The sequence below is a fragment of the Balaenoptera borealis genome (genome assembly GCF_965194805.1).
Source record: "Balaenoptera borealis genome assembly, chromosome: 14".
Taxonomy (NCBI): Eukaryota; Metazoa; Chordata; class Mammalia; order Artiodactyla; family Balaenopteridae; genus Balaenoptera; species Balaenoptera borealis.
The window spans coordinates 12,188,427-12,215,385 of record NC_138875.1 but is presented as its reverse complement, the minus strand read 5'-3'; the positions used below and the strand labels follow the sequence as shown (position 1 = coordinate 12,215,385).

The 26,959-nt window shown below is 41.6% G+C and overlaps 1 long non-coding RNA gene and 1 pseudogene across 3 annotated transcripts; one reads left to right on the top strand and one right to left on the bottom strand.

Moving 5' to 3' along the window:
- The first annotated feature begins 334 nt into the window (after positions 1-334).
- Positions 335-12,230, top strand: LOC309610664. Of its 2 annotated transcripts, none has more exons than XR_014234118.1 (3): positions 335-1,482; positions 2,327-2,458; positions 7,002-12,230. It is a non-coding gene; the product is annotated as an uncharacterized lncRNA (long non-coding RNA). The 2 variants fall into 2 exon arrangements; XR_014234119.1 differs by having other exon boundaries at positions 2,324-2,458.
- Positions 12,231-13,386: 1,156 nt separating this feature from the next.
- On the bottom strand, positions 13,387-21,747 carry LOC309610658 (serpin B3-like; annotated as a pseudogene). Its single transcript, XR_014249728.1, has 8 exons — positions 21,579-21,747; positions 20,776-20,965; positions 20,093-20,149; positions 18,710-18,838; positions 18,279-18,395; positions 17,018-17,160; positions 16,565-16,720; positions 13,387-14,954 (listed from the first exon to the last, which is right to left on the bottom strand). The product of XR_014249728.1 is annotated as a serpin B3-like (transcript).
- Positions 21,748-26,959: the final 5,212 nt, after the last annotated feature.

Here is a 26,959-nt window from a genome sequence, read left to right as displayed (position 1 = left end):
TTGCCGCGCTTTGCAGTGGAGGCTAGTTGCGACCTGGAGGCCGTCCTGACAGCCATGGGGATGGAGGACGCCTTCAGCGAGCAGAAAGCTGACTATGATCCGGGAACGTCCTCACGCTCCGGGTCGCATGCCCACAAGTTCCTGCACAGGCCCTTCTTGGTGGTAACCGAGGAAGGTTCGGAGGCTGCAGCTGCCACCAGTGTGGGCTTAGCTGTCACATCACACAAATTTTCACTGCAATCACCCTTTCCTGTTCCTCATCAGGCACAATGAGTCCAACAGTGTCCTCTTCTTTGGCCGATTTTCTTCTCCTTAGGACAGTCAATGCCCTGGCATAAAACAACCACTACCACCGGTGTTAGAGCATTAATAAGATTACGGAAATAGACCATTCTTTTAAAAATCCTTTTACTTGAATTCCAAGTTTACCATCAAAATCAATGATTAATGACTGTAATAGTGTGTGTATTTATAATTTTCCTTGCAACTGAAATGTTCTTTTGTTTGTGACATGCATATAGTAAGTCAAATCAAGGCTCCTTAATACTCTTCCATTGATTTCTTCTGAAAGTAAATCAGTGTCTTGTAGTTTTGTGCACTAATGGAGAGAAACAGTCTCTTCAACAAAGACAATGGGCTCGTGATTTTGAGACTCCCACCAGTTCTAATATTTTGGTAGATTATAATACAGGAGTAAAAGAAAACAAAAATTTACTCAATTCATGTCTTACTTTTTTCTTTCTCAGCAGATAGTGTGGCAAACTGAACATAAAAAAGAGAATTTAGAAACACATTAGCAAAACATAAAAACTCAAAAGCCAAAGCAAAATAAAATAAAACAACAAACCAGGCAGAGAGGATTCCCATATTTTCGTCCTCTGTTCTAACAGTAGATTATCCATTGTCAGTTTCATAAGCATTTTGATGTTGTGAAATAAATGTGATCATAAAATAAATTGCACTCATTTTAAGCCTAGAACTTGATGAGTTTTGATAAATGTGTACACTTGTGAAAACACCATCACACCCAAGATACGGAACATATGTGTCATCCTCCAAGGTTCCCTTGTTCAGCTTCCCAGTCAATTGCCCCTATACAACTCCTGCCCAGGCAACTGCTGATGTGCCTTCAATCACTACAGGGTAGATTTGTCCTTTCTAGAGTTTCATTCAAATGGATTCATGTAGTGTGTCCTTTTTCTGTGTCTAGCTTCTTTTGCTCAGCACTGCGTTTTTGAGACTCGTTGAAGCAGTTGGGATATCAGTAGTTGGTTACTTTCTACTGACAAACAGTATTGCATCATCTGGATAAACCACATTTTGTTTACCCATTTACCCACTGATGGGCATTTTTGTTGCTTCCAGTGTTTGGCAACTATGCATAATGCTATTACGCACATTTGCGTATATAAGTCTTCGTGTGAACATGTACTTTCGTTTCTCTTGGGTAGATACCTAGGAGTGAAATGGCTGGGTCTTATGGTGAGTACATGTTTAAACAAACTGCTTAGGTGTTCTCCCAAGTGCTTGTACCGTTTCCTACTCCTACAAGCAATGTATGAACGGTCCAGTTGCTCTGCATACTCACCAGTAGGTGGTGTGGCCAGTCTTCTTCATTATAGCCATTCTAGTGCGTGTGAGGGTGGTATCTCATTGTGGCTTTAATTTATGCATTTCCCTTATGACTAATGATGTTGGGCATGTTTTCATGTGCATATTGGCCCTATGTATATCTTCTTTTGTGAAGTGTCTGTTCAAATCTTTTGCCCATTTTTATTAGATTGTTTATTTTCTTATTATTGAGGTATAATTATTTATAATATATTCTGAATAAAAGTTCTCTGTCAGATATATGGATTACATTTTATTGATGGTGTCATTGAAAGCTGTTTTAAATTTTAAAGGGGTCCAGTTCATTAAATTGTTTCTTTTATGGTTTCTTTTTTTTTTTTCTTATTTAAGAAATCTTTGCCTATCTTAAAGGCACATTCAATTGTTCCAGCATCACTTGTTGAATAGACTATTTTTACCCCCAATGAATTAATTGCCTTGAAAACTTTGTGACATGTATGTGTGTTGGATCTGTTTCTAGATCCTGTCTTCTTCCAATGATCTATGTTTCTGTCACATGTCACTACCTCTCCATCCCTGATAATGGCCCTTGTCCTGAAGTTTAATTTGTCTAATAATAATATAACCACTTAAGCTTTCTTATGGCTAGTGTTCACATGCTATGTCTTTTTCCATCCTTTCAGTTAACCTATTTGTGTCCTTATATTTAAAGTGAGGTTTTTTTGTTGTTGTTTGTTTGTTTGTTTTTAAGTAGACATCATAGACTGAGATGTTGTGGTCTACATACCATTTTGCCTCCATGGTAAAATGGACCCCCCACCAAAAAAAAAAAAAAAAAAAATTGGTTGGACATTGAGATGAATGATTCCACACCTGCACCAAGAAGGTATGAAGAGATTTATTACTCATGTAATGAGGCTTTCTGGGGAGCGCATGGCAGTGTCCCTGGCTGCCAAGAGCCAGGAGGGCTTTTACTGTGGTTGAGTTGGGCTTGGGTAAGGGTTCCTGTGCATGGTAAGGGCTTGCTTGGTTTGCACTTCCTGCAGGTACCAGGGGAGGGAGCCGAAGGCTTTCCTCACCAGCTGGCTCAGCCATGGGTTAGAAGGAAAGAAAAAGGGGTGGGACTTGAACACTGTGAGCAGTCAAATATCAAAAATGAATAGGACTCTTTATTATACTGGCTCCTGCTTTTTTGATGTAGTCTGACAGTTTCTATCCTTTTAAGAGTGTTTGGACCATTGGGGTTTGCTGTAATTATCTTGTGTTTGGGTTTAAATCTACCGCATTGCCATTTGTTTTCTGCTTTTCTCATTTGTTTGTTCTTCTACTTTCCTTCCTTCCCTGACTTCTTTCTGATTATTTTTAGCCTTCCATTTCATCTCCACTACTGACTTCCTAGTGGTTGCTTTAGAGTTAATACTATCCATATTTAGCCCCTCATAGGCTATCTTAAGGAAATACTGTACCACTTAATTTTTAATATGACAACTTTACAATAGTGTACTTCTACTTCTCCTGTCCTTTGTGCTATTGTAATTATAGATTTGAGTTCTACATTTCTTATAAAACCCACAATAGATTGCTATTCTTTTTGCAATTAAACAGTTAATTATCTTTTAAAGATGAGCAAAAATGTCTTTTATATTTACCCCCAATTTCCCATGTTGGTCACTCTTCATTCCTTTGTGTAAATCTAAGTCTCTATTTGGTATCATTTTCCTACCACCTGATAAAGTTTTGTGAGGCAATTCAAGCAACTCCTTGACGAGAAGTATGGAGGTGATCTGACTCCTAGGGGCACGTGTGATGGACCCATGGGGTCACACAATTGGACTTTTCCTACCTTGCTTGAGACTCTGTATTCCCAAGTAGAAACATAAAAGAGAAAGCAGGCATAATTTTTAAACCTGTGATGTTCAATAGTGTAGTCACCAGCCATGTGAGGCTATGTTACATTTAGATTAATTAAAATGAAAAATTCAGCTTCTGTATTAGTTATCTATTGGTGCATAAAAAATTATACCAAAATGTGGCAGCTAAAAACAATAAGCATTTCTGATCTCACATTTCCTGTGGGTCAGGAGTATGGGCAGAGCTTAGCATCAGGTGCTTAGAAGAAAACAGAAACTCCTCTTTTCTGTTACCAAACACAAGTTTGTGTACCCCATGCAGAGTGAGGCCAAACAAACTGAAAGTTTGGAGTTTGGAGCAGAGAAAGGTTTAGTGCAGGATAAGCAAGGAGAACGGATGGCTTGTGCTAAAAAAAACCCTGAACTCCCTGAAGGTTTTCAGGGAGAAGTTTTTATAGGCAAAATTTGGGGTGAGAGCTGCAGTGTGTGTGACTTTCTTTGGATTGGTTGGTTGTGAGGTAAAAGGACGGCACTCTAGAAAAATTTTCTTCAGCCAGAAGGAAGTTGCCATCCTACACCTGGGTGGAGGGCCTTAGTTCCTGCAAAAGAACTCAAAGATATTGTTATGTATATTCCTTGAGGAGGCACCAGGATCCTGCTTTAATCCTGCACTCTAGTTTCTTAATTGTTCCTCCTTTGCATTCCCTCGCTTCCCTGATTAACAACTGTTTGAATCTGCCCTTTGGTATTCAGGAAGGTCTAGGAGGCTGAAGTCTTTTTCCTGCAAATAAGACATGGAAAGAAAGGCTTTTGTGCCCAGGAGAGCTCCACACATTTCTACTCGGTTTCACTTCCAAGTTACAATTACTGCACACATTTTTTAGCTCCCATGGCAGGCTTCTGGTGGGACAAAGCATACTCTTCATCATGGTGGAATGTGTTGGGGAAATATAATTAAAAGTAAAATCCTCCTCCAACCCAGAAATTCTTTCCACAACGAGAAAACACTTTTATTATTAAATAAGCATTAAACCAGGCAATTCGGTAAGAAATTGCAAAGGCGGATACTGTTATACAACCAAACAGATACAGCACATTACATACATATTCTCAGACAATAAACAATAACAAGTGTTCAAGTAAGAGACTTCACAGCACCATTTGTCACACAGAGTTCATCCTAGATTCTCCTGGTAATTAGGGTGACCACCTGGGTTAGCTAATTGCTTTTATCCAGAGGAAAATCAAACTTCTCCTATCTTTAGGATGGGGGGTAATTTTGCAGCTTGGCCCTTTAATTTCAGTGCCTACCCTTCTACAGAAGCTGGGAGGTAGGGCTGCTATCTCCCCTGAAGTTTCCATTTCAAACATGTCTCCCAGGTCCTGGAAAAAAGACATTCCTCTCCCATAAAGCTAACAGAAGGCTTATTTAGTCTTCAAAAGGATATATATATATATATATTTCAAAGGGGAGAAAGTGCTTAGAATTACAAATTTCCTAAAGTAGATGCTGCGAGGAAAAGGAAGGGAGGGGAATCTCTTCTTTCATTTTCAAAGGGAAGAATTAAGCCTCTTATTTTTAATTTGTATTTGTCCTTACAATTGCTACGTTGACCTTGTGTTTTTTCATTTAATGTTAAGGCAGTTACCCACAATCTGATTATCACAGCTGTCATATCTTACTCAAAAATTTATGTAAAATAATGTGGTCATTAATATACTTTCACTTCTCTCTTTAAACCCATTGCACTGTTTTCTTTATCATTGTTTTTACTGTCTTGAGCTAGAACTACCAGATGTTTGGAAATAATAGTCACCAAAACCACTTATTAGAATTACAGAGTATGGAAAATAGTGAACCTTTGTAGACAATAGGATAATTGCAGATCATTCTGCTTTGTTTAATATGCGTCATGGCTTATTCCAACAGCAGTGGTTTATGTTGTACTCTGTGTTCCTAGCCAGTGGATAAGTCTATTAATGCAAATTGTGATATTGCTCTAAAAGCCATAGTAAGGTCACACTAGATCTTTTAATATCTTTAATCTTAGTTATTTTAAATTGGGTCTGTGATAGTTCCTACATTTGTATCATCTTGGAGTCTGGTTCTGTTGATTGCTTTGTCTCTCTGCACAGTGGGTTCTTTTCTTCTTTGTGTATGTTTGTGAGTGTGTGTGTCTCACAGATTATTATTGCATATCAAATTTTCTGTGTGGTACAGCAGAGACTGAGGGAAATAGCCTTTATGATTAGCATGACTCTTTTTTTGCCATATAATCAGCATAGTGTATGGAGTCATTCTAGATAGGATCTGAGCTGAGTCTGCATTTTGTTGTTGCAGTGGTTGCCTTCAGTGCTGCCCTGGCTTTCAATTCCTGTGGGGTTACGCTGTGTTTGGGGTGGAGGCCTGAATGCTGGAAGGTTTCCCTGGGGGTCTGCACCGCTGCTATGGGAGTGACAAGGTTTGCTGCCCTGTCTCAGAGGTTAATGACGTCTGTTTCTTGGGGGAGAAGAATCAAGTGGGACTTTTGTCCTTTTTGCAGTGGCAGCCCCTTCCTTCTCCACTGAGTGTGCCCTGTCCCCAGTCTTTCCCTTGAACACCCAGTGAACCTCTGGAGAGAAGACTCAGTGGGTATAAACCCCCTGCGTGGCTGCGGCTCTGAGGGTCTGTACCCTCACGCTTGTCTGGGGCCCTGCCTTCCCCCGTGTCCGCCCCAGACATGTCAGTGTTTGCATCTGTCTCTCCTTGGGGGCATAGTAAGTCCTCTACATATGAATGAGTTCCGGTTGAGAGCGTGTTCGTTAAGTCCAATTTGTAAGTCCAACGAAGTTAGCCTAGGTACCCAACTAACACAGTCAGCTATGTAGCACTGTACTATAATAGGTTTATAATACTTTTCACACAAATAATACATTAAAAAAACACATAAAATAAAGAAAACATTTTAAATCTTATGATACAGTACCTTGAAAAGTACAGTAGTACAGTACAACAGCTGGCATCCAGGGGCTGGCACCGAGTGAACAGGCAGGGAGAGTTACTGGCTGGAGGAGGGAGAGGAGGTGGGAGATAGTAGAGCTGAAGGACCGTCAGCAATAGGAGACGGAGGGCAAGCTGCAATTTCCCTCAGGCCTGAATGCACGTTTGCATCTTTGAAAGTTCTCGACTTGAAGGTTCCTATGTAGGGCACTTACTGCACTTGTTTTTTCCTTAGATTTCAGGCTGGGTAGTTGTCTTGCACCTGTGGCTTTCTGATGAGTTCAAGCATTTGTGTGTTATCCAGACTCTCCCATTAGAGGAGCGGCTCTGTTTCCAGCTTTCTCCATCACAGCAGAAGCTGGAAGGTGGCGTGGTTCCTGGGGTGACCCGCCGCTTCTGTGCTCCTGGGTCAGATCAGGCCCAGGAAGCTTCCAGCTGCTGACCCGGTGTGCCCCGGCCCTATGACTGCTGTGGTGATGGCTCCCAGAGAAGGCCTGCTGTTTTCTGTGTTAAGGGTGTATTTTTGCCGAGACTTTCTGAAATCTGCTGTTGCTAAAGCCCTCTCATCCTTCTTCTTGATTTTCTCTTATTTCCTCCAGGGCTTCCTGCTCAACCCCAGTTGCTTTCACCTTTGGCAGCCTTTACATGAATTATGAGTCCCCAAATTCTACCGACTTTATTGAAAAAGGAACCTACAGAACGACCTTAGATTAATTAAGTAATTTTTGCTTACTACAATCTGCAAAAGAGAAGAGAAAAGATACTGATATACAGAGCCATTTTTTATGCTGGAGATCCCATTTTAATTTTTTCTTTTTCTGCATTGGCCCAGCAAGTTTCTCATTTACAACTTGAGCTGTGAACTTAAGCAACAGAAGAAGTTTCCAGGGATAACTAGCCATAAATTTATAGTACGTTTCCCTCTATATATGAATACATTGACATTCTGGATGTGAAATATGTAAATCAGACACTTCTGGATTGGAGTCAAGTGCAACTCTCCTCCTGGAAGCATTTTTTTCCTGCCCCTCCCTAACTATCTCACACAATCCAGTCCTCCCAGAGTGCCTGGTGAAGCTTTTTCATACTGTTAACTCTATCGTATTGATATTTTCTGTTCAAATGAGTCTCCACTGCTAACTGGAGTCATCTTTGCACGCTCAGCATGTAGAGCAATGTCTGGGAATACAAGTGCTCAAGAATCTGGTCAGTTCCTGGTCCCTGCACATCTTTTTTTCCAAATTATATCTCAAAGCTCTTAATTTTTATTTTTATATATATATATATATATATATATATATATATTTTGGCTGTGTTGGGTCTTCGTTTCTGTGCGAGGGCTTTCTCTAGTTGTGGCAAGCGGGGGCCACTCTTCATCGCAGTGCGCGGGCCTCTCACTGTCGCGGCCTCTCTTGTTGCAGAGCACAGGCTCCAGATGCGCAGGCTCAGTAGTTGTGGCTCACGGGCCCAGTTGCTCCGCGGCATGTGGGATCTTCCCAGACCAGGGCTCGAACCCGTGTCCCCTGCATTGGCAGGTGGATTCTCAACCGCTGCGCCACCAGGGAAGCCCCCCTGCACATCTTATATCCAATGTTCTAGCTACCAATTTATTGGAGGAGCAAGGAGACAGCACCCAATGGAAACTTAGTAGCATCAACATATATACACTACCAAAAGTAAAATAGTTGGCTGGTGGGAAGCAGCAGCATAGCACAGGGAGATCAGCTCGGTGCTTTGCAATGACCTAGAGGGGTGGGATAGGGAGGGTGGGAGGGAGACTCAAGAGGGTGGGGATATGGGGACATGTGTATGCGTATGACTGATTCTCTTTGTTGTGCAACAGAAACTAACACGGTATTGTGAAGCAATTATATGCCAATAAAGATCTATTAAAAAAAAAAGAATATAATTGCCCTAAAGAAAATGGAAGTGTTTAACTCCCATGTAATCTGTTAGGTATGAATCACAGGGCAATCAGCCCTGGGCCTGTTGATGATGACCAAAGGTGAGTGGATCGGGGAATGGGTACACCCAGACCCGTGCAGTCAATGCTTTTGGAGGATAACAGATCAGTGGGCAATATAACATGTAAAACTGAATTGATCAAATAGTGAAGGGAAAGAAAGTAAATGAAGAACACCAGACCCGGAGTCAGGAAGTTAGAGTTTCTATCCCAGCTCTGCCCTGACTTAACTGTGACCTCAGAGAAGGCAGTTAATGTCTCTGGAATTTGGGGTTTTTTATTGCTTAAATGAAGAGCATTGTATAAATGATCTCTAATATCACTTCTAACATTATATTTGGTGAGTACTTCTAATGAAATGATCCACTAACTAATTACATGGAAAATAATTAATCCAGGGAATTAAGGTCAACCACTTTAGCAATAAAAACAAATTTTGTTCATGTCCATTTCTAAATCCTCCTCTTATGTGGCAACTTTAGGGTCAGACAAACTGAATAAATATCTGGGCTTTGGGAAGAGCTATAGGGCCTTGGGTAGTTTTGTTCATCTCTCTAACCTTCAGTCTCTTCATTTAAAAAAATGGGTTTTATAAGAGTTTCTATTTTATTGAGTTGTTTGAGGATAAACAGACTCCGTGCTTATTAAAGGATCTGGAACATGGTATGCCTCCAACTGATATTTGCTGCTCTTTTCTTCGTCTTTGACATCAGCACGACCACCATCACCACCATCATCACCATCATCACCAACAGCAGCACCCTCTAACTTTGCTTAGAAACCAAATCATAGCCACCATATTAGAATCTGAGCTGTCATTGATCAGTTCTAAAACATTAGTGAATTTCAGGTACAGAGGCATTCCTCTCTCTGCTTGATTTGTATCTCCAAGTCAGTATTTGCAAGTGAGTGATCCAGGACAACAATGTGTGTATTAAACCAATGGAGGGTGTTCAAAAGTTCTGGCTCATGACGCTTACATGGATAAATCCCTTGGGTTTTGAAAATATTCACATGTGATCCATTATTTGTGACGCATTCTGCATCTCCAAGCAGTTTTTATCTCATTGCCACACCCAAAGCCTGTCCCTGCAGGAGGTGTTGGTAGAATAACCAGTTCTAAAATTGACATATGTCCAAGCTGCCTTTCTATGCCCCTATCTGAGAGTCAGCAGAAGGTCCCAGGACCTCTGAGCACTTATTTAACCGCCGCTTCTTCATCTATATGATAGGAATACTGGCATATAATTAAATGTGGTTAAATGTATACAAATAAATTGAGGATCAGACAAAAGTTGGTAAGAAGGGGGTTGTTTTTAAAAACATATTTAGTTAAGAACTGTTTTTCACTCAAATACTTCTAGAGGCAACAATAACCATGTGTGTTTTGTATAATTCTCTTCTTCTCCCTCCTTCCCTGTCTATTTTATGAGGCAGAATTTATATAAAGCAAAAGTGACACACTGGGGGGTGTGCCCATCAGTGACTTTTCACAAAAGTAAGCACCCATGTAGCCACTGCTCAGTCAGATTACAGAGCATTCATCTCAACTAGAAATGTCCCTTGGACTCTTTTGCAGTCAATTTCCTCCCTGATTCCAGCCCTGGGAAAGCACTAATCAGCTCTCTGTCAGGCTGGACTCCACACATGTAGAATTATGCAATGGGGACGCTTTCTGTTCAGCTTCTCTCCCACAGCGCAGTGTTGGGAAGTTTCATCTGTGGCTCTGCAAGAATCAGTATTTTCTTCCTTTTTATGGCTGAGTCCTATTTCATTGTTTACCCATTTACTCTCTGAGGCCAATTTGAGTTTTTTCCAGTTTTGGGCCATTATTAATAAAGCTGCTTTGAACATTTGTACACAAGTACTTTTGTAAACACCTGTTTTCAGTTCTCTTGGGTGGATATCAAGGAGTGGCACTGCTGTATCATATGTTGAGTAAACGTTTAATTTTTATAAGAAATTACTAAACTGATTTCAGAAGTGGTTACACCTTCTTGTATTCCCACCAGCAGTGTATGAGAGTTTTCGTTGCTTCACATTCTCTCCAAAATTTGATATGGCCAGTTCTTTACTTTAATAGATGTGAAATGGTACCCTGTGGGGAGGAACTTTGATAGCAGGAAAACATCCATTCAGTATAAAACTTTTAATTCAGTCATCTATTTATTTTGTATCAATATGGCCTCATTGTATTCTGTTTAATTCAATGCATTATAATCTATTACTTTAAAAATAAAGATACAGGTGTTGAATTTCCCTTCAATTTCTCTTACATGTGGCCACTAGGCAAGGCAGTAGGTTCTCTGCCTTCTAGTTGGCCTAGAATATAGGCAAAGCTTTTCAGATCTCATAGATAGATGTCTACCATGCCCTCTACCTGATATGATTCAAATGCCTATGAGCCTTTGTCTTACTTGTTTGCATTTATAAAGTTCCTTTGGAAAACCCAACTAAAATAACAAGCAGTTGAAAGGTGTGGTCTGAAGGCATTCTAACCAACAATTCTTCAAACGCCCCCCCCTCCAAAAAAATCTAAACAACTCTATACCAGTTTCAAGTTCATTGAATCATTAGAAATTAATTCAGACACGTGATGGCACTCTGATCTTATTTATTACCTACAATTTTCCACTTTAAAGTACAGGAAAAATCCCAGGTCCTGGGCCAAATTTTGATCCTCTCATACTTCTCAGAAACTCATTCCCATCATTTCTTTGCTTCAACCCCATTAAGTACCCCAATGCTTCTCTGTTCATCAAGGCAATGGCCCCCTGCCTTGTCTTCCCTTCCCACCCGTTCACTGCATCGCTTACTCATGTGACCCACTCTCTGGCCAGTCTGTCAGTTCCCTTGACCACGTCTCACACTTAATGGTGAAACATCTACTTTCTTTGCTGTGTTCCTGGGCTGCTGAGTTTGGCTGAGGAAAATTTTAACTTTGCTCACATCCTCCAAAATTCATGGTTTATGAAATCAGCTGGGATTAAGTACTGACTGGGAAGGATTTGGAATGAGTACAGTCCCCTAAGAAAAGCTATGTTTAGAAAATAAAAATTGTCCATACCTGACCTTTATATATTGATGTACTTCAAGGTCAGTTCTAGGCCCTCCTTTCTTATCACTTTACACCCTCTCCCTAGGGTCTCATTCCTGCCTTTAGCTACCCGTTTAAAACAAAACAAAACAAAACAAAATTTTAGGATTACTGAATAAATATGGTAAACTTTTTTTTCTTATTTTCTTTTTATTTTTTGTGGCTGCGTGGCATGCAGGGTCTTATTTCCCTGACCAGGGATCAAACCCGTTCCCCCTGCAGTGGAAGCGCGGAGTCCTAACCACTGGACCACCAGGGAATTCCCCCGGGACTGGGAAATTTTCTGTTGAGCATGTAGGGGAGAACAAATTATTTCACTATTTTTTTTTTTAAGCAACAAAAGTCTCAGGAAGAGCTTTTACATCCTCCCCCTTAACTGCCAAAAGCATTTAGATAGGGGGCCAATCCCAGGAAGAGAGCTATAGTCAGAGTCAAGTACAATGAATATGAGTCAGGTATGGTAGACGGGGGTGGGAGGTGAGGGGGACGCTTAGCAAGGCCCTTTTGATCAAAGCCTTCTCTGTGTTCCATTGTCTGTGCATAGCATGGCAAACGTTTGTGTACTAAACATTTGTTTTTTCCCCATCTTCCTGTAAATCTTTTCCTCCCCTTTGAAGTCCCAGCCCCCTACATGCTTTTCCTTCTCTCAGATGCCATATAAGCCTCAATTGACTAATTTGTCCTCGAGTCTCATTTTTCCTATGGGGTCCCCATATGTATGTAATTATATTGGATTTTCTCCTGCTAAGCTGTCTCTGTCAATTTAATTCTTAGAACAGCCAGAAGAACATAAAGGGTAGAGGAAAGTTTTTTCCTTCCCCAACAAGCATAACAAATTTCAAGCTCCAGATCGTATCCTGCATATGAGCTCAAGACTCATGGATTCAAGTGCTTACTAGACAACTCCATTTGGATGTCTCAAAAGGAATTTTACAAAGTGCAAACTTAAGCCGAGGATCATCTCTTCTCTCCAAAATGAAATCTTCTTCCATCCAACCAGCTGGTTAGGCCAGAAACTTCATCATAGGTCTTGGGTTCTATCTCTCGTTTCTGCCATATATAACGTGCTACCAAAATTCTATGAATTTTAGTTCCTAAACAATTATCACACGTAACTATTTGTGAGGGAGGAAGAAACTTTTTTCTACCATACATGGGAGAGACCCAGGAAGACTGAGAAACTTGCCAAAATGGCCCCAAACCTCACATTAAATACTATCTTCAGAGAAGACAAAAGAGGATGTTGGGTGTAGTGGTTTGGGACTTCAAAAACGCAACTGACAAGGAGATGGAAAAGCAAATGTTTGGTAACATGTTTGCTGGGCCAGGCGGAGACTATGGGGCACAGAGGGGACTGATCTCCAGGCCCTGCCGAGGTTCCGCACCACTTCTCGCCCATATTCTCTGCAGGTATCTCTGGTGATAGCTCTCTTGTGGGAACAGGCCCTTAAACTAAACTCTTTAAGCAGCTAAGTGGGAGATAAAAAGAAAGACTTCCTGGGTCTTCCTCAGTTCTCTGTTTCTTAAAAATTATTAGCCTAAATAATCCTCACGCCAAAAAGACACATTTTGGAGTGGCAAATCTTACTCCCCAAATATTTATCTCAGTTCCACTCTTGACATTCTAATGGTTTACTAGTAATTTCACAATATCCATGCTGTTCTTTCCTCTCATCCATTTACATCATAATAACCAGATATATATTTTAAAGTGGCAGATATGATCTCTATCCCCCCTTTGGAAAACAAGCAAAACCTGAAATGAAGCAGGACCCTATGGTCCTCCCCCGCCATGTCCTCAGCCTGCTTTTTGTCTGTGGAAATAACTTTAGCCAAAGAATAAGTTCAATCAGAGAAGTGAGAAAATGCAGAAACAAAGGAAAACAGTCAAAGGAGACCAAATGATAGTAATTTAGTCATTAAGCAAAGTCAAGGACTTTTATTTCCTTCTCAAGGGCTGTAGATAATATTCTGAGCCGTATCCTGTGAGCTGTGTTGTAGATACTGAAACCCACACCGGGTGGAAGAAGTTAACTACATGGTGACCAGACTGTAGGCATGACATAAGCTGCCACAATTCTGAGAACTGGCCTCAAGGAAATGGGAAAAAACCAGCCCTGGAACTGAAGACTAACTGTACTTAAAACAATCAAGATGACACAGGTCAGACCACCACATGACCAATTTCACGATGACTGTCAGAGCTGACTGTCATCAGAGCTGTTTCTGCATGTAGCCCCTTCCCTCTGTCTATAAAAGCTCTTGCCCCCTGATTGTCAGGTCGGGAGTCGGCCTTTGGACAGGGGTCTGCCCTCCCCCCTGGTTGCCAGCATCCAAAATAAAGCAAACTTTCCTTTCCACCAACCTGGCCTCTTTATTGGATTTTGAGCAGTGAGCAGCTGGGCCCGACTTTTGTTACAAACCTACAATGTCTTTTCATTTATCTAGAGATAAAATACAAAGTTCCTAACATGGGCTCAAAGCCTTTCATGCTCTGGTACCAGTCTGCCTTTTCAGCCTCATCATGCTCTACACTTCTTTTGAATTTTTCTTTTTATAAATTATTATATTTCCGAATTACCTCTCCTATGTGTGGCAGGCCACTTGCACTTTGTTGAAAAGAAAGAAAACAAAAAAGAAAAAGCAACAAGTAGTGTGAATAAGTACTGTATTATTGATAATGTATTTTATAAGAGGAAGAATTTCTGGCATGTAAGGGTTCCACAGATCACTTAAATTCAAATAAATGTGGGTGTCTAGGTGAGTAGGTTTGAAGAGTAGATACGATGTTTGAAACAGCAGCTATGTTATTTCAAATTCAGGTGAAGATAGAGTGTTGAAATATCCTTTTATCATATCTTGAACATTTTGTCCACATGAGAGTTACCATGGGGAGATAGAGTAGGTTTACATGGGTTTGTGGAAAGAGAGAGACAGACAGACATGGTATTTCAACCAACACATTCTTAGTGATGACTATGAGTTTGGAAAGGAAAATGAATCAAAGAAAACCTGTTACTTCCAGCAATCAAGGTTCAGGAACAGCTCTGTGAATGTCCCCTGAGTGTAGCCGCTGGCTAATCACATCTAAGGGGAAGAGACTCTGCCGTAGAAAAGGATGTTGTTGGTCTTGTTGTGCTTGATGAAGAACAGGAAAGGGTGGTCACAACGGAAACTGTCTGGAATTAATCTTGTTTTTGTACGAATTTCTATTCCAGTCGCAGCTGCGGCCTCTGTGCCCTCCTCATTCACCTCCACGAAGGACTTGTGGAGGACTTTCGACACCACCACATCTTGTCTCCCGGTCATGCCTGAGAAGTCGGTGTCCTGGTCACTGAAGGCGTCCACCATCCCCAGAGCTCCCAGCGTGGCCTTGAGGTCATAGCTCTCCTCCACTTTGAACCAAGGTAGGTGTAAATCCACTTGTCTCTCCCTCATATTCTGTGGGCTCGTCCACTCTATTAACTTCTCAGCAGTGAGTTGATCTTCAAGCTATAACAATGGGAAAAGGAAAAACTGGCACGATTGTCAGTGGACATCGAGTCCCCTTAACATTGGATTGAAACATGTGGAAAACCTTTATTTTAACAATAAATGTAAATACAGGAGATTCAGTTATATTATATATATAAACGTATGTATTTTGTAAATATAATATTTATTTATTGTATATAATCTTATTATATATTATAAACTGAATCTTCCATAATATATATGTGATAAACTGAACCTTCTGTGTTTTACATGTATAACAGCAGAATCATTAAATAAACTTATTTTGTAAAAGATAAACTATATATCTTCATTTCTCAAGCTGCCAGACCACTACATATTTCATTTTCAAATAACCTTTTCTTGTTAATGCCTTTTTGTATATAACTTTTTACATGGTATAATTATAGTGTACAACCCCTTTTTATTCCTTTTTCTTGCTTGACCTATTTGCAAACTTGTGCTGTATAGATATATATTTCTCTAATCAAGTTTAAATTGTTACATAACACTACCATTAAACAGATATTCAGTGTATACGTCTTTACTTAATTAACATTTTCAAGCATTCACTGTGTGTCAGTCCCTAAGCTAAACTATTGGTAATACAAACATTCACCATGTTTCTTGTTTTAAACTTTTCATTATTTTGAGGCGGTTCTGTCCAAGAGCTTTTCCCTTGTTTATACTTACTGCTGTAGGAATCAATCCTAGGACTGGGGTTCCCGATGTCACTGATGACAGGGATTGCTGAGCTGAAACATAAACATTGTGATGGTGCTTTATATGTCTTGGCATATTACATTCCCTGAGGATTTCCAATTTCCAGTGTTACCTCGTATATATTTTGAGCGTGGCTAGTTCACCACAACTTCAGCATCACTGGCTATTATAATAGTTGCAGATGGCCATTTATGGAATGTCCTCTATATGGCAGATATTGTTATTGGTATTTTTACACATTATCTTGAACCAATATAACAACGCTAAGAGGGAAATTCACCTTTTTTTTTCTTTCTCCCAGCAACAAGGCTCTGAATGACTCTGAGAGAATACTTCTAAATAGAAAAGTGAGCATCAAGATAAATCTATGTGTCTCCTGGCTACGAACCACTGTGATTTAGCATCAACAGTGGTATCCACTATTGTTTCAATTTGCTTGATTTGGTTTATGAGTGAATATGCATGTATTTTCCCTGTGTCACCTACACCTGAGTCTTAGTTTCCCAGTCTTCAGATGAAGAGACTGGAATAGATGAGGTTATGACGGTTGTAAAATATTAATGTGTGAGCCAAGTATATCGTTTTATCTGAACAGATATTCTAGTTTTCTGAGAATATTACTGGGGCCTGTGACGTTAAGATTTTCTACATATTCATCCATATCACACTGTGATATTTATTGTTTGGAAAGTGACAGGATACCAGGTTCTCCTTCATGATGTTCCCCCGGGCTCTATCCAGGGAAGAGAAGGATGCACTCTAATATCGAGCTCTTACCCCACATCATCAGCGTTCTATGAGCATTGCTTCCATGAGCAGCCCGTACGAGCAGTGTCTCACTAGGAATTTAAGCAATAGTAAGCAGCATTGGAGGTACCAGCTTTTACCTTCTGCAGACCATCTAGTTCATTGGGCAGCAGCACCATCATGCTTAGCTCTTGGCCTTTGTACGGTATTTCCAGGATCTTGACTTGCATGTCCTCCAGTGACGTGAAATTGAAGTGATCGGTTTGTTTCATCATCTGCACAGATTTGCTTGTATCCTGCAATAAATTCATGTGGCAAAAAATGCTAAGTGAGCATAAGTCAAAAAGAAAGATAATATTATTGTAATACCAAACACATCCTCCTTCTAAGAGATGATCTCGGAAATCTGTGAATTGGAGACAAGAGTTTCTTCAAGGACTCCCAACGAAATAAAGTAAAAAAGAAAAAAAAGACAAGAAAATAAACCTTGACAACTATCTTCTACCCACAGTTATATATTAATTACTATGTATTTAAATTTCATACTGCCTGTGTAGCTATGTTATGTCACATACATAAATTACAGACAATACCTTGTTCAGCCAAAATTTTTCCTCCCCAATATTTTCTTTCTTAAATTTCTGGCACCACTTCCCTTTGAAATAGACTGCGTTCACCAGAACTAGAACAGTCACGCTACCAAGAGAGTCTTTGGGAAAGAGATCCTTGATTTTTTCTGCAAAGAAAGAAAATCAAAGGTTTGTCATGAAAGGCACAAGTGGTTTGTCTGGAAGATGCTTTGAGAGTTACAACTGATGATTAAATATTCACACAAATCACCACATTAGGGACTCTGTGCCCGATTGTTCACAAGGTGAAGCTTTCCTCATGGCGCCAGCCTGATGGAGTCGCCCTCATGCAGACCCCCCTTCTTCTGACTGGGAACGTGTTTGGTCTCTGTGGTGACATCAGTCACCTCACACTGAATTCTGATGAACTGATGTCAGCTGATCTTTCCACTGGTCAGTTTTCCCCCTCCCTCCCTACCACCCTCCCTGTCCCCTCAATAACCCCCACCCTCCCTTGTTTCCTCCATCCTTCCTTCTATTCTTTTCTTCTTCACTTTCTTCTTTGCTTTCTATTTTTTCAAACTGAACTCACTACTCAGAGGAAATGGGCCTGAATGTTCTTTAGGACAAATGACATGAGGGCTAAAATCTAACATACGTGTCCAGATACCATTCCCTGGGTGTCTTCCTGTTCATTCTCCACTTTGAATTGCTTAGGTTTGGCCAGTATTTAGGATGGGACGTAGGATATGGTTCATAGGATGGAGACATCGTCCAGCTGCCCGCCATGGTTGGGGAGGACAGCTGTGACCATCCCTGCAGGGTGGGGGGATGGAGAGGTGGGCCGGGCAGCTCCTGCTGCAGGTGGTAGTTTCTACAAGAAGTCTAGTTTAGAGGAGAGTGGCTCGTTTCCCAATTAACAAAGGATAAGGGAACCCTTTCAATATTTTCTCTTTGGGATCATAATCTAGACGTTATGCCTCGAACTTAAAGAAAAAGATGAGAAATCAACCTGAAGATTGAGCAGAGATTTGGGATCCACAAAGACACTGTCATCTACAGACACAGCTGAGTTTCCAGGTAGCTGGTCTTGGGATCCCTCCTGGGCTCCCCTTGTTTCTCTCCACACTGACGTGGACCATTCCACCCTCTGCAGTGCCCTCCTCCATCTTCTGTAATCTCATCTCACCCCAGCTCCTGGCACCCCATGCAGGGGCCAGCACAGCGTTCACACACAGCGGGGACTCTACAGTGATTTTTAAGGGGTGACTTTCTCATAACCTACCATTAGTTTGGCTTCCACCCAGGAATTAATCATCTTCCGACTTTCTTCTGCAGCATTGACAAAATCAGCAGATTCCACACTGGCTAGGTAAAATTTCTTAACATTATCCATGTATGCCTATGGCATGGGCAGGAAGAAAGGAGGGATTAAGAGTAATTTATCAGTAACTATGTAGGTATTCCCAGATTAACCTGTGTTCAGTGATGACCAAAGAGAGTACCTGAAACGATCCTTACACCCACTTCCCCGGTGGGTTGTCAGGCTCTGGGACACTCCAGTGGGGGGCGTCGTGGTCCAGGAGCTGAATGCCCCTGGGGCAAATGCTCCCCATGTGGGTCAGCCAGGCTCCTCTGCCTCCCCCTCCCCCATTAGGAGATGGGATCAGAGGACCCAGGATGCAGACCAAAGATGTGACAGGTCATGAAACTTACCTGCAGAAACAGAAAAGTCTTTTCTCCATAGAGCCTGTTGGCTATGTTCAGCTCATAGGCATCAGTGGGTTTCTTTAATTCGGTCAGAAGAGTTTGAAATTGATGATGAACATTTCCTGTATTCTCAACCTTCAAACACCAGAAAGTGAGCTCATTGGATTCTCATTGTACGTAAATACTACACCCCATAGGTCTGTGAGCTCCGTACCTAGAGTTTGGTATCCCCACGGATGATGTTTGTTGTTATTTCCCCATATTTGGTGTATTTTACTGGAAATATCCTTTATAATCCTTACATTTGGTCTTCCAGGTAATTCTTCCTTCCTGCTCTAACACACTCCAATCTTTTCTCTTTTGAACTGAGATGCAGAACCATTCCACTATTGGATTGTGTCTTAATTGTTTCAAATGGTCAGGTTTAACTTCCCAGCTTAACTTAAGCTCCTTGAGGGCTAGAATCATAGTACATGCTTAACAGTCAGGAATTGTATGAGAACATCACGTTTGTATATTGTCCTATATTATGATATGATGCCCTGTTATACTCCTTGGTGGGATTACCTTCTAAGACCATTTGACTGTGATCTACGGCTGTTCACTCATGATGGTCACAGTTTAGGAAGGGTGTGTGCCTGGTACACTGCTAATAGATTTACACCAGCATCTCTAGGTCTTTAGTTCAATTCAGATGAAAACAAGAGAGATCAGAGAACTAAGAGACTTCTCCGTAGAGACAGAGCCAATTTTTCAACTCAAGCTTGTCTCAATCCAGAACCTTCCACTTGCAAGCTAAGAGTTTTGAACTATTTAGACTATAAACCATAAATCTCACAGTCATTTTCCAAAATATATTTGGATGTCTGCTTATTGCTCTTAATCTAATTTATGAGTTAATTAATATTATCCAATTTTAGCAACATGTTGTGACTACTATAATTATTATTATTCTATAATAATAATAAAAGTACATAACATTTATCAGGGTTTCCATTTTCTAAGCACTGCTGTCCTGTTTCACATGTATTTGCATGTCTTGCAGCAGACATTTTATTGCTCCTACTTAATGGAGATGAAGTCACTGTGGCTCAGAGCAGTTGTATTTTGGCACCTTCCTCATTCCTGAACAACAGAGCACAATTGGAAGCTCCTTTGGGTTTCAGAGCCCCCTGCTGTGACGCACATGCTACTCTCCTCTCAGGAAAACAAAGAAATGAAATAAATAAGTATGTAATGTGATATGAGAAACAACTCTGTTTGTCCAATCTGTTTTGCCTAAGATGTCCCCTAAAAATGGACTTTCCCTGTTTATCTGAAATTCCCAGTTTGAACTCCAACCCTCTTGGATACGTGATCTCCTTCTAGATTCAATGCTCTGTGACTCACGGGATCAACTGTAGTTCCTCCTTTTTTGTTCCCTGCGATTTCATTAGAGTGCAGGACCTGGAGGAGACAGGGAGTGGGACAAGAAAACTTTACTCTGGTAAATAAAAAAGAAAGAAAGGAAGGAAGAAAGAAGGGAGAAAGAAGGAAGGATAGAAAGAATCCAAACAAAACAAAATACCCAACCAATCAAAAAAAACCCAGAAGAAACAAAGAAAAAGAACAAAGAAATGTTCCGTGCAAGCATTTGCTCCTTGAAAAACACAACCTGTGCGTGAAACACACAACCTGCGTGTGAAAAACACAAAGCTGGTTGATCACCAGCCAGTTCAAAGAATCCTGATTCATTTTTCATTCGTTGCTGAGGAAACATGTAAAGATGTCTCCCATGGATTTTAGTCAATGCACCACTTCTACCTGAACTCTGCCATTTAAAGCCTCACCTGTGGTCACTGGGCAGTTGTAGGGTTCATCCCAGCTCCCAAGGGAAGTCTCGGCACAGGCAAGAGGTGGGGCGGATCACTGGGGGGAGAGCATATGCTCCCACAGCTCTGTGCCCGCCCAGTCATGGGGAGTTTGCAGCTTGCTGTGCTACCCCTGGGGACAGCCAGATCTGTGATCATCTGCACAGAAGCCGACAGAGAAACCTGGACAAACTGGTAAATGTAAAGGAAGCTGCAACCTACCTTCTGGATTTCTGATGCCGTGTGTTCTCGGGCCCCCAAGGAAGTCATGGCTAAGGCTGACATGATACTCAAAGGGGAAAAGAAGATATTTTCCTCCTCTGATTGTCTGATCTGTTGGAACAGGTTGACTGCAAAGTGGTTGATTGCTTCACCGAGTGAACTCACGTTGGCTTGATGTGGTCTGGAACCCCTGGAGAAGCATCAGATTCATTTTATAATGACTTTACTGAGGGGAAGGTTAGTCTGTAATAAGATTTTCTTAAAAGAAATGCCTTATATACTGGCTGTGGGATTCTGGCAAGTAAGGTTTTTCCTCTTTTCACTCTTCAATCATTTCAAAACGTATACATTTCATAATTAGAAGACTGTGAACTTAGTATTTAAAGAAAACTTTTTTGAAAAAGTAATAGAATATCTTTACCTTTTCTTCCTTACTGACTGTATTAAGACTGGGTAGAAAATGCTTTATAACAGATCCCAATACAAAGACTGATGTGGTAACATCCTGCCATCTCCCATTAGGTACCTCCCTGCCTTTTCTTGAAGGACCTCTGGGTTCTGAACATCTACCAGATGTAATCAGGGGACATCTACCCCTGATTACATGTGCTCCTAAGGGAGCATTGGTTTTTTTGGGAAATAAATAAATTCTCTAAGGATTAAATCAGGAGAAAACGGTCTTTTGCTCTGGCAGAATAAGTACCATCATACCGAATGAAATAGATGCATGATTTTTGAAAAATGTGCGTTATTATTTTCAGGAAGAATTCATGTAGTCAATCAGAGCTGCTGGAAGCACTTACCTGTGAGCCTGGAGGAAGCAGAGGTGGGCAGGCAGCCTGTGAGCTGATGCGCCGTGAATGGTCAGGTCTGGACTATATAACTCTCTCTTGCTGCCTCCCATCCCTCACAACAACTGGTATTTCAAGTAAAGCAGCTTCTGATTTCTTCACCAGGCTACCCATCACCTTCATGAGCATGAAGTCTCTATGAGTAAAGGCAAGATTATTGTTCTATTCTCGTACATCCTTTTCACCTGCAGAAGAAATTGTGACCTGCGATCACTGGCTCATATGAAATGCATGTAGGTGCCTTTCCAACACCAAGGAGAATAACGTTAAATTCTAACTTCTTCACATGCCCTGAGCTACTGCGCCCAAGCAGAAATAACCCTTAAAGAATCTTTCTTCTCTTACATGTTGAATTGTCTTTAAGACCACTCCTAACACCAACAATTAAAAAGCTCATATTTTCTATTTTATGTTCTGAAAAGGCTTCTCCAACCTCACCATTTCCTTCAGAATTATTCTGTATAACCAGGAAAATAGCTCCAATTCTCAACTTAAGAGATACTGGCGAAGTGTCTCAGCAGTAGGTGGAGAACAGGCATCATTTGCCTTCCCCTAAAGGCTGGACCTTGGCCGTGGTCCTCCCTGTGACCCCCATGCCCCTTGCAGCCAATCCCAGATGGCCAATGACTTCTAAGGTCAGTGGGAAGCTCATTTCCCTGCAGTGTAATCAGCTCTCAGTGAGAAGGACAATGGATCCAAACAGGGGCCATTTTGGTGGCAGTATTCCAATTTTTTGTACAAAGATGTATCAGGAAAATAAATTGTTTGAACTCCAGAATTAAGACATTTCTCAGTCAGCCTGCTCTTTAGCACGACAGCTTCTGATTCATGGTCTGGACAGTGGAGTAAAATTCCTGAAAGAAAAAAAGAGAAGAAATATGTTCATTGAATGCCATGGATAAGTCTGTTATCACTGGAGTCTCATTCTCTTCATGGGCCTCACGTTCTCATAGCGGAAGAATATTAATAACTGTTGACATTTACTGAGGGGGGATATGTATTCACTCATTACCCTCTTTAACACCTTATTCAGGTCAGCAGCTTTGTTTTCCCCATGTCACAGATGGCAGAAACCAGCACAGAGAGTCTGAGGTTTCTAAGGTAGTTAATTGCCCAGGTGAGGTATCCAGGCAGGCAGCTGGTTCAGGAAGCTGGGTGTGTGTCTGCTCCCAACAAGGTAGACTCTTAGACAGACTCTGGGCTTTTAGTGACATACCTCCACGCGTTGAAATGAAAGAACCTGTTTCTTCTGCACTCTCAAAAGAGATAACATCCTCCCACAAAATCTGAAGGCGTGGGAATGCATCCCCCAAATTCTCCTTTGTGAGCCCTTCAGTCACTAGGAGGGAAGGCTGGGGTTCAGACACTCTTTTCCGGCTGTGTAAAATTTAGGTATTTCAGTGTGGACGTGTGTTTTAATTTCTCAGGCATTTACCTACGAGTGAAACCCTGGGTCAATGGCAAGTCTATGTTTGATTTAGAAGAACTGCCAGACTGCCTTCCCCAGAAGCTGCACCATTTATATTCCCACCAGACTATGATGGCAGCACGTGTGTGTGCCGTTCTGATTCTCTGCAGGTCTCCAGCACTTGTTACCGTCTTTGGTCCTTTTTAACACCTGCCAGGAACAGAGTCTGTAGTCTCAGCACGTCGCTTATTCACAGGAAGATTCACCTACAACAAGGTCCCAGAAGCACAGGGGATGGAGACACGAGGTGAAGGGAAGAGGAGATCTGTGTTTCTCAACCTGAAAGATGATTCTGCCTGATCCCCCAGCCCCCAGCCCTGCTGCTCTTAGGGCTCCTCTGTCGATATGTGTGCAGTGACCCCTGAGTGATACTGTAGGCCAACGATCCCTGAGCTGGGACCGGGTGGGGCTGAGTGAGGATGTACACTGTTGGCGTTTGATGAAGGAATTAAGTCCCAAAATAGAGGGAAATGAGACAAGACCCAAGATGAAAAATGACAAACACGAGGAATAGGAACTTCTAGTCAAGGTTGCATCACAGGCCACTGGGTTTCTTTGGGCTCAAAGAGAAAGGGATCTGACCTCCATAGACAGTAGCAAGAAGCTCAGCCTGGGCCTGGAGGAAGCAACAGGGGGACAAAGTAGGACAAATGGACTCAAGGGAACTACTGACTAAGCTGATTCTTCCTGTGACTAAATTACGGAGGTTTGTCATGCAGAGGTTGGCTTTGAGGTAAAGGCACTAATTGATAAGGACCAGGAATTTGCATAGATTTAGAGAGAACTTGGGTTACTTCAAATAAGAAACCATGTCATGCTTTTTTCGCCCTCTTTATGAAAAGTGCTTCTGGCGTGTAATAGACAAGGTTATGACACTGTGATGTCATACAGTGTCATAGGAGACTCAGCAATTCTCAGAAGTTTTTGCAAGTCAGTACTGGCCAACCTATGTCTTTGGGTATTTCTTAAATATACACCAATATCATTGTTGTTAGGAATCCACGAACCCAATACAACTGAAGAGCAAATGACACTTTCTGGAACCATCCTGCTGTTTCCAGTTCCTTTATAGGTGGGTTAAGAAATAGCTCCTCTGTTTTTCTAAATCTTACTTCCTTGTGAAGGGTGTGAAGATATGTCAGCATTATTGAATTACCCTTCCTAGGGTGCATTTTATTTCTTCCTTCTTGCAAAATAGGTTGTTGTTCCTGTTTGCAGGTAAACTGGTTATTGCAGAAGATCCGTTGAGGATCCAGTAATTGGATATCTGCCAATTACAGTATCCACTACAGATATAGATGTAGATATACACATGTACGTGGTGAATAACATCCAAACAGGATGAATCAGTTTTGCCTTGATTTTCGTGAGTTAGGGAATGGTCTCACATGTAGGTATGCCATGGAAGATCGAGACAATTCATGTCATCTCCACCTGTCCCCCCCATTTCCATGCCTCCAACTCCACCCGTGACACTCATCCTACTCTGTGCTCATCACCACTCAACTCTGTTACCTTCTGATCTCTTACAAGTCCCTCTTGTTTCATCTTGTCTTTCCTGTTCTGCTGCCAATAAACCTATTGTATTTTCTCCCTTTTCCTGTGACTGTGCCGCTTCCTCCTTGCTTTATCTGAAATATGGATTTTCCCCATGACTGCATGTCCCTTCACCTCTCTTTATGGGCAGCTCCCCGTTCTCCTATTACATACTGTAAAGAAAAGAAAACATGGTCCTCTGGTTCTCTTGTTTCCACTATCTTTTCTAGCCATTGTTCTCTCTTTGTCTCAATGTCCCTTTTACAGTTTCTGGCCATGCAGGTATTTTACCCTGTGCCCACCTACCATCTTGTATGTTACTCTTTGATATTCACTAAAAATCAGTTGCCCCTCCACCATTTATGGTTTTGCTCTTCTTGCCAAGTGTGTCCAGTGTTCTGGGTGACTTCAAAACTTTTATTCCATAGGCACGGGATGGAATCCATGCTTATTTTATGTTACATCTCTATTCCTGTTGAAGCTCCTCCTTTGTGAAAATCTTGTCATGTCTTTTGTCCTTTTGTTAATTGGATCCATGAGCTTTCTTATCTATTTGGATATGCTTTTCATATAAGGAGACATTAATTATCGCTGATGCCTGTCACTGGAGTATGAATGGAGATGGAGAGTTCTAGAGGGAAGAAGGAATTTGATTACATGGGATATTGTGTGCTGGGGATTTTATTTTGCTTCTCCAGTTTCACCCTTCACTGGCTCAACCTCCCCTGGTCCTAGAAGGCAGAGATGTAGGGAGACATAATCCGGGTCCTTCTCCTCTAGGGAACCTTGCATCTGGCCTGTGAGAGGAAGCAAGAGTAGACTCGCAGCTGGGTGAGTGCAGGGCGCTCGGTCACCTGCTTCCTCTCAGCAAGGTTGCCACACAATGGCTGCATTTCTTTACCAAAGGCTGCAGATCTTATCGGGCAGCTTTTCTGCAGCTACAGCTACTTTCTCTGGATTTTGGTCACCATTCCTGCCCTTGCCATGTGCGTCTAGGGGTGGCAATGTCCCCCTACTGTTGCTAGCCATGGGTTGCTTCACCATCCTTTCTTGGTTTCTCTTAGCCCTGACCATACTTTGTATAGTCCCTTTGTTAAACTTTCCTGAATTACCCAATTTGACTGTGTCATTTGTTTTCTGCTAGAGCCTTGACTATTACGGTAAGTAAATGGCTTTGGGAAAAACATCTTGGAATGGAATTTTTGGGATCAGGTTGGTCCCATATTGAGAAGAAATGTGCTGAGAGGAGATGGGGGAGTGGTGTAGGGCAAGGCACATGTAACATCAAATTCGGGATGGAGGTAAGACGTGAAGTGCAGGTGTAAGACGGGTGTTGGGACATCAGAGGCTGTGGTGCTTAGTAGCTATTGTGACAAGTTGTGGGATCAGCTGCTTTGTTATGATGGGCGTGGGAAAGTCATTCAGCAGAAATTGAAAAACAATGTTAAGGGAGAGAGTAGGGTGGCAGGGAGAGAAGGAGAGGGAGAAAGAGTGTGAGAGAACTTAGAAGGGAGGAAACTGGACAGGGAGGAGGAGAGACTGAAGCCACTGAAGTGGACGGTGCGTCATGGAACCATGACAGTTCCCTGTATCTGAAGGTGGGAGGCTCCCGCTAAGGCCAACGTCTTCTAAAACAGTGGTCTTCACATGAGAGTGATTCTAACGGTGCCTACAGAGCTGTTTCTATTGTATGAGATTTTCAACGTCGCAAGTGTGTGTGTTCTCCTCCCCAAAATGTATCTGCCTAAAAATCTCCTGTGTTCACAGCGGCAGGTTTCCCAACTCTACCGCATTTCACAAAAGAAAAGCAAATTGTCACCTCCTTCACATCTTACTGATGAGAGGTGCCCGGGAGCAACAAAGACAAAGCTCTTTTACTGATTAATCAAGACACACAAACCCACTCATAGGGCTTCTGCCTCCCCTATTTTCTACCGATTCCTATAACGTGTGAAGCGTGGGATGTCAGAAGGGTAGTATTTTAGCTCGCATTTAGGCATTCTGAATTAAGAATATACATAAATTAAGGCAAGGTGACAGTGGGAGTAATGACAATTTTTCAGTAATAACATAACTTCTTCTTCTCTTTCACTGTTGTCTAGATTGGGTTCCTTTGGAGACTCAACCAGAAGAGCACCTCAAATACTACTGAAACTAAGTATGCTTTTTCCACCCATGTGTTTACACATGACAAATTCTTTTCTGCTGTTCCTGATACTTAATCAGGCACAAGAAAATCGGACTACCATATGACCCAGCAATCCTACTGCTGGGCTATATGCTGAGAAAACCATAATTCAAAAAGAGTCATGTACCACAATTTTCACTG